General features: G+C 32.8%; 1 long non-coding RNA gene across 4 annotated transcripts; it reads right to left on the bottom strand.

The window, feature by feature from the left end:
* Nucleotides 1-210: 210 nt before the first annotated feature.
* On the bottom strand, nucleotides 211-5,937 carry LOC112180135. Of its 4 annotated transcripts, none has more exons than XR_005803039.1 (8): nucleotides 5,537-5,937; nucleotides 4,782-4,851; nucleotides 3,056-3,092; nucleotides 2,906-2,946; nucleotides 2,345-2,430; nucleotides 1,762-1,905; nucleotides 1,063-1,131; nucleotides 211-571 (listed from the first exon to the last, which is right to left on the bottom strand). It is a non-coding gene; the product is annotated as an uncharacterized LOC112180135 (long non-coding RNA). The 4 variants fall into 4 exon arrangements; XR_005803041.1 differs by lacking the exon at nucleotides 4,782-4,851 and having other exon boundaries at nucleotides 5,537-5,614; nucleotides 5,761-5,936; XR_005803040.1 differs by lacking the exon at nucleotides 4,782-4,851 and having other exon boundaries at nucleotides 5,537-5,614; nucleotides 5,858-5,926.
* Between the last annotated feature and the right edge of the window lie 567 nt (nucleotides 5,938-6,504).

Genomic DNA, 6,504 nt, shown 5'->3' on the forward strand with positions numbered 1-6,504 from the left:
ACTCTGTCTTTGTTTTGACATGAAGACGACAATTATCTGTTGTTTGAGTGTCCAAATATGAACACATTTTTTCTTGTTTCTGTTGTTCTTTGACGCGTCCAACAACATCATTTTGTTGTTGCTTTCTATTCCAGATGTCATACTTGTATCCTTGTTGTGCCATAATCATGTACATCTGGGAACAACACAATGCATTCATCAAATATGAAATCCATTCACAAAAATACCAATATTTGATCAATCTGTTCCTGCAGCTATACATACATCCATCATGGAGCTAAACTTAATAAACATCAGTTCAATAACCCATAGCAGTTGGCATGATCAACAAATGTAACCCAAAAAACATTGATATCTCATACTACTGATCATAAACTGTACTTGCAGGCCAAAAATAGATACTTAGACCAACTGCATAACTAGTTAATATGGGTTATAGATGATGCGTGTCCAAAATTAGAATCTTCTTGACACACTAGCTTTGTTGAAATTGGCTGACATACTTTGCCCACTCGGCCCGGACCTGATCAATGTCTTTTTGTGTGTAGAAGTGATTTGCTTTCCTTTCCCACTGCAAGTATTAATAAAAAAAATACAAGTTAATGTGAATGGATATGTTTCACAACAGTAATCAGAATTGGAAGGAGTTGATATTTATATATATATATATACTAGAAATACTACCCTCGCTTTGCTGCGGAATTTGTTCTTGTGAGTAAATTAGAAAAATAACATACAAAAGGAAAATCATCACATTTCATTCAAATAGTGAAAACAGTTTTCATACATCTTAGATTTTAGCTGCAGTCTATTCGAAAGGAGATGATGCAAACATGCTAGCTTTGGCATATGATACCAACAGATCGAGAGAGAAAGAAATTGGTAAATAGGTAGCAAGTAAAAGAAGCGAAAATTAACAAAGTTTATATGCACACTCATAGTCAACAGCTTTAAGCACTTCATACATTGCTGTCTTTATTTATCACAAATAATCCTAAAGATACAACAAAAACTCTGGAGGCATGCTTTTAATTTGACCAAGTAAAAGTTATTATCAATTACCTGAAATAACTTGGGCAAAATCCATCCACTTTCAAGGTCAATCTCCAATATCTTCATGACCTCCATAACCTGTCAGAGAGAGACTTATAAGATACTTTGGAAAACAATAATGGAACATAAAGAGATTAATAGATTTGTTAAATGGTGAGAAGTAGAGACTGAAACCAGAGACCTAATAACAAACTCTACTGCATGTTTTATGAATTAAAAGAAAGAAAAAAATTAAAACTTCATCATTATAGTATACTAAAGAGCAGTTCATGAATCAAAAACGTATGTCATTATGAAAAACACATACCAGTATGATCATAAAACCAAAAAAAAAAAAATCAAAAGCTTGAAACTCAGATTAAGGAAACATTAAAATCAAATAAAAAAGATACAAAGATGAAATCAATGTTTAAAAACAGAGTAACACCTTTGAAAAGCAAACAATTATCCACATTATACATGAAAATCATCAGAGAAAAGCTATCACTTGGAAGAGCAAAAGTTATTACCTTTAATTAAAGAAAAGTTAACAATCATTTGCTTGTAGAACCATTCTAATACTATTCTGACATATCACCAATACACCAAATTCACCTTCCAATATACCAAGCCATTACGTTCTTTAACCATGTTTCAAAAAGAAAAATTACAGTGTTGAAACATTGATTTCTTATTCCTTAAGAAGCTAAAATGTAAGAATGTACATACATATAAGGATTGGAACTTCCAGTGCGGTTTCTCATCCTTGATGCCAATAAATCAGCCATCTGCTCTATCTCGGGAAGAAATTTAAGAGCGTGATAGTTCACCCCGCACCTCAGCCTGTTGATTTCTTGAGGAACATTGACATACCTGAAACAAAAATGGCATGATATTGTAAGGTTAAATATAGTTGAGTCATTCCCTAATAGCTTAAGCTTATATCTGGAAAAAATATTACAGCTTTACCAAATCAAAAATCAGATTTCATAATAGAAAAGCAGCATGTAAATCTTTTTTTTCTTTGAACCAAAATGCAGCTACAATAATACAAATAGATACTTTAGAAGAGATTAATAAATACTGTCACTATAATTTACTGAGATTTAAAGAGTGTTATTTAGGACTTCTATTTGCACAGAAGAAGTACAATGTAATGACAATTACAGATCATTATAGAGAGCTGCAAAACTAACTATAGAAGTAAAAAAGAAAAATGTACAAGATCAATCCTCAATCATCTATATTTAATGAAAAAACTATACAAGAGCTGCAAGTCATGCATTGAGATACGATGTTAAGAAAAACTTACTTGTAATTGCCTGACGATATGCCTGAACTACGACCTTGCTGGAATACCAGACCCTTCACAATGAAGTTAGCAACAATCTCAGCGACCTGTACAGATGTATCAAAACATTAGAGAAGCCACACAATGTAATTATCAAAGATAAAAGAAATATTAACATCATTTAATAATTGCATTAGGCGGCCAGAGACATGTAGTTGTCCAAGGTGTTTTCGATCAGATTGCTAGCTAGTAAACTCTTTGGAACATTGACTAAAGTTAATGAATGTTGTTTTATTATCTGTAGCTACATGATTGCTTTATGCAAGTAAAAGATTACAGAGAAAGACTTAAAAGAAGTGAAGATAAACTTTGGGTTGGTGATTTTGTTCCTCTTGAGATTAATGTACAGGAAAAGATCAATTTGAGAGGGGAAAAAAAAAGGTATCATTTTAGAAAATGTAATGGTGAAGAATAATAATATATATATTTTTTTGTCTATCCACAAGCTGAAGTCAAAACTATCTAGAATTTTGGTCAACTTCTTTTGAACCGGCCAGTTTTGAGTATCAAGTTCTTTTGTACCTTAAAATGAACGCGGAGATCGCTGCCTCTGGCTTTGCAGGCTGATTCATCATTGCAAAACAATAAAAACCATTAGATTTTCAAAAACACTCAAACTCATACTAATAAGCCCACGAAACAAACACATTGGTTAAACTACAAATTACTTACACTTGGTATTGTTGTCCGGCTCTTGCAAATACTTCACCTGCAAAAAACCCAGTAACCCAATCTCATAAGAATTTGAATCCACCAACACAAAACCACATATTCAATGACCCATACATTTTGATTTCGGACTAAAAACATATAAAACATGCTTCATTTTCACTGCTTCTGAAACCCAGAAAACCAAAACTATCTAGAATTTTGGTCAACTTCTGAGTCAAAGAAGCTATCAAATTCCTGTTTCAGTAATAGAACAACTAGAGTTTATATTTGGTCATTTGGATGCCTAAAACACAAACATGCTATCAGATTGGTATCAATTATGCTATCCTAATTATGCTATCAGATTCACAGCAAAACACAAGCATCCTATCCTAATTGCAAACAACATTAAATCCTAATTGCAATTATATCATTTTGAGTCTTTTGATTGTCTGCAATTATACCATCAACATCAAATGCAAATCCGAAATCGAACCCATTACCCATTACCCATTTCAAGTTTTCAACTATACCATTATGGCATTACCTTAGTTAAAAACCAACAAGAATACAAGATCAAATGGAAATCGATTATTTACTGATTGAAAATTGATTATTTACAAGAATACAAGATTAGAAATCGATTATTTACAGATCAAGAGGTAAAGATGCATATAAAGAGCTAAACTTTAATTAGCCACAGTTTTGCTGCAATTGAACACTATGTGTTGATTTTTAGAATGGTTAAATACTGAAGCACAATAATTAACATCATAAGGCGTCTCTCAAAGTTCAACATGATTAGATCAGTTACTGACAAAAATTGTTCAGTCACTTTACCACTAGTGACTACCTATTTTTGGTTTAAAATTTTCCAGCCATGCTATGTGAATTTCTTTATAAATTAGTGTCGTTACTATGTATGGCCTTTTGGTTGCTGTTAATCAGTTGTTATCAAAGATTGGACCTTGTTGACTTAGATCTTAATTGTGATTCCCAATTACTTTGATGACATTGATTGCATCATTGTTCACTTCAAGCTTCCTGAAGTTTTCCCCAACTTCAAAACAAAGTCCTATTAACTGTGTTAAGGGCTTAGTTGGTTAAAACTGAGAGAAAGCTGAATACAAATTTATGGTAACAAATTTTGAAGACCCTGTAATTCATGTTCCTACCTAATACTATCAGTGAATCAAAAGAAATTAAAAAAGCTAGAAAAATGTCAAAATCGGACCCAAAATTACTTAATGATTATGATTGATCTAGAAAAATGACAAATAGAGCAATGTTCTAACTTGTTTTCAAATTATAATTTGCTTATCACAGAACTCCTTTGATCAAAAACCAAATAGTCCAAGGCATACAACAGAACCTACATTAGAAAAGAATCATATTTTAACAGACATAGATCAGACTAAAAACCAGATCTTTTTTTTATTTTCTTTAGTTTAGTTTTTGTATCTAACAGTACCAAAAGAGTTTGGTTCTTTGAACTATTCAAAAAGTAGAGGAAGGCTACAAAATCAGACTAAATTTCATATATAAATGATTGAATAATATGATAATTGAATCCCCTCATGTATTTGATTTGATTTTGTTCTTACTCTAAACATTTAATTAAGAAAACAAAAAAACAACAGAGGCTTTTGCTTTGAGATGTAATAAAAGTTCGGAAATTAAGTTCTATCAAGGGAAAAACATTCATTTTGTTATAATCAATGTTATCAATCAAAATCGTAATATCTACCTTTTACAAAGCAAACAAAGATTGATTTGTTCTGTTGTCCTGTATCTCAGTGGTTGGAGTTTTACAAACCCTGGAAAATGAAGAAAACTAATTGATCAGTCACTGTTAAGAAGATAATAATTGACAATGAATGTACTATACTTTGAGGCTGGATAATAGATCACTATATGTTGACAGAGGCTTCCCCAAGATGATGGATTAGCCGTTTTCTTATTCAAGTAATAGGATTTTGGTTCATTACCTGTGGTAGCATATAGTAAGTTGTAATGCATTTTCTTACAAAGTTGAGCCAAGGTTGTGAAAAATGGTAGAAAAGGTTGGTGAAGTTTGAAGCGTCAAAGCATAAGGACCTTAGAGATATCATCGGATGATGAATACATAATGAAATAACAAAAGCATCAATGAATAGGCAAAGATAATGAAAAGGTAGCAAGAGATTAGTTTGCATCGTGATTCCTGACATATAGATCTTATTGTTTCAAAGCAAATAGAATCCATTTATGTTAACCAAAGAAAGAGGTTTAGTATATGTGCTTTATTTATATATATATATAGAATCTATTTCCTACATTTCTATAGTACTTCAATTCCTGTCAAACATTAATTTGACATAGCGAGCTCATCGCTCAATCTCCTTGTTTCCAAGTCATTCCAACTCAATAGAAGAAACTCTCATCGAGCTTATTTGCTTTCTATTTTCCTCCGATTTAAAGAATAGAAGATTCATCAATAATCAGAAGACAAAACTTAAATACCTGATTCACAGCAGCACAACCAAGTAAAACCAACTAACAACACCAAAAGAACAACCCAAATACTCCTTTGCATAAAACCTACACAATAAGAACAAAATAATCATCACCATTCAAAGAACAAAACACCCAAACATCTATAAAAACTGACAATCCAAACCTCAACAAAAACCACCCACTGAAAACCACAAAACCATACCCAAACACATAGAAACCAAAATCATTACCTCAACAAAACATAAAAACCAAGATCAATTGAAACCCAACCACAACAAAATCCACCGATTCAAAACCACAAAACTACAAGCATCAATAAAACATCACCTCCGATGAAAAACCTCTTCTCCTCCGATGCTTTTCTCTTATCTATAGATTTGGCACGGTAAACATCTAAAAGTCATGGAACTTCTGGAAGGGTCAGTGGAGGCTAAAAATAGAGAAAGTACACGGGTGGGTTACGATTCTGTGCTCTACGGGTTTCTAAACTTTCTGTGGCAACCCGAAAAGAGATGTGTCGCTGCCCGTCATGCAACTGCCGTCAATCATCGATTCGTCAAGGAGATTAGGAGAGAAATCTGGGTGAGAGAGGACTGGGTTTCAGAAATTAGATTTGATTTGAGAGAGGGCCGATTTTTGAGAGGTATAGAGTTTCTGGTTGGCGCAAGAGAGTTTTAGACAGAGAGGGGGAATGAAAAACACGAAGCTGCTAGGTTTTGTGTTATGTCAAAATAGATCGACTTCAAATAAAAAAAGTCAAACACTCCTTATTCAAACAACAGAATTTCTTAGCTCTGTTGTCTGAATAGTTTTACATTCACTGGTCACCGATAGGGTTTGGGCAATTAGGAGGGAAAATAATTAATCTTGTTGGAGGGAAATCTAAACCTTTTGCTAAAAAAATTTTCATCTTTTCAGACGACATTTAAGTGTCGTCTGAGTCTGACCATATCTTCAAAATGAAACAAGCATGG

Source organism: Rosa chinensis, chromosome 7, assembly GCF_002994745.2.
Source record: "Rosa chinensis cultivar Old Blush chromosome 7, RchiOBHm-V2, whole genome shotgun sequence".
NCBI classification, from domain to species: Eukaryota; Viridiplantae; Streptophyta; class Magnoliopsida; order Rosales; family Rosaceae; genus Rosa; species Rosa chinensis.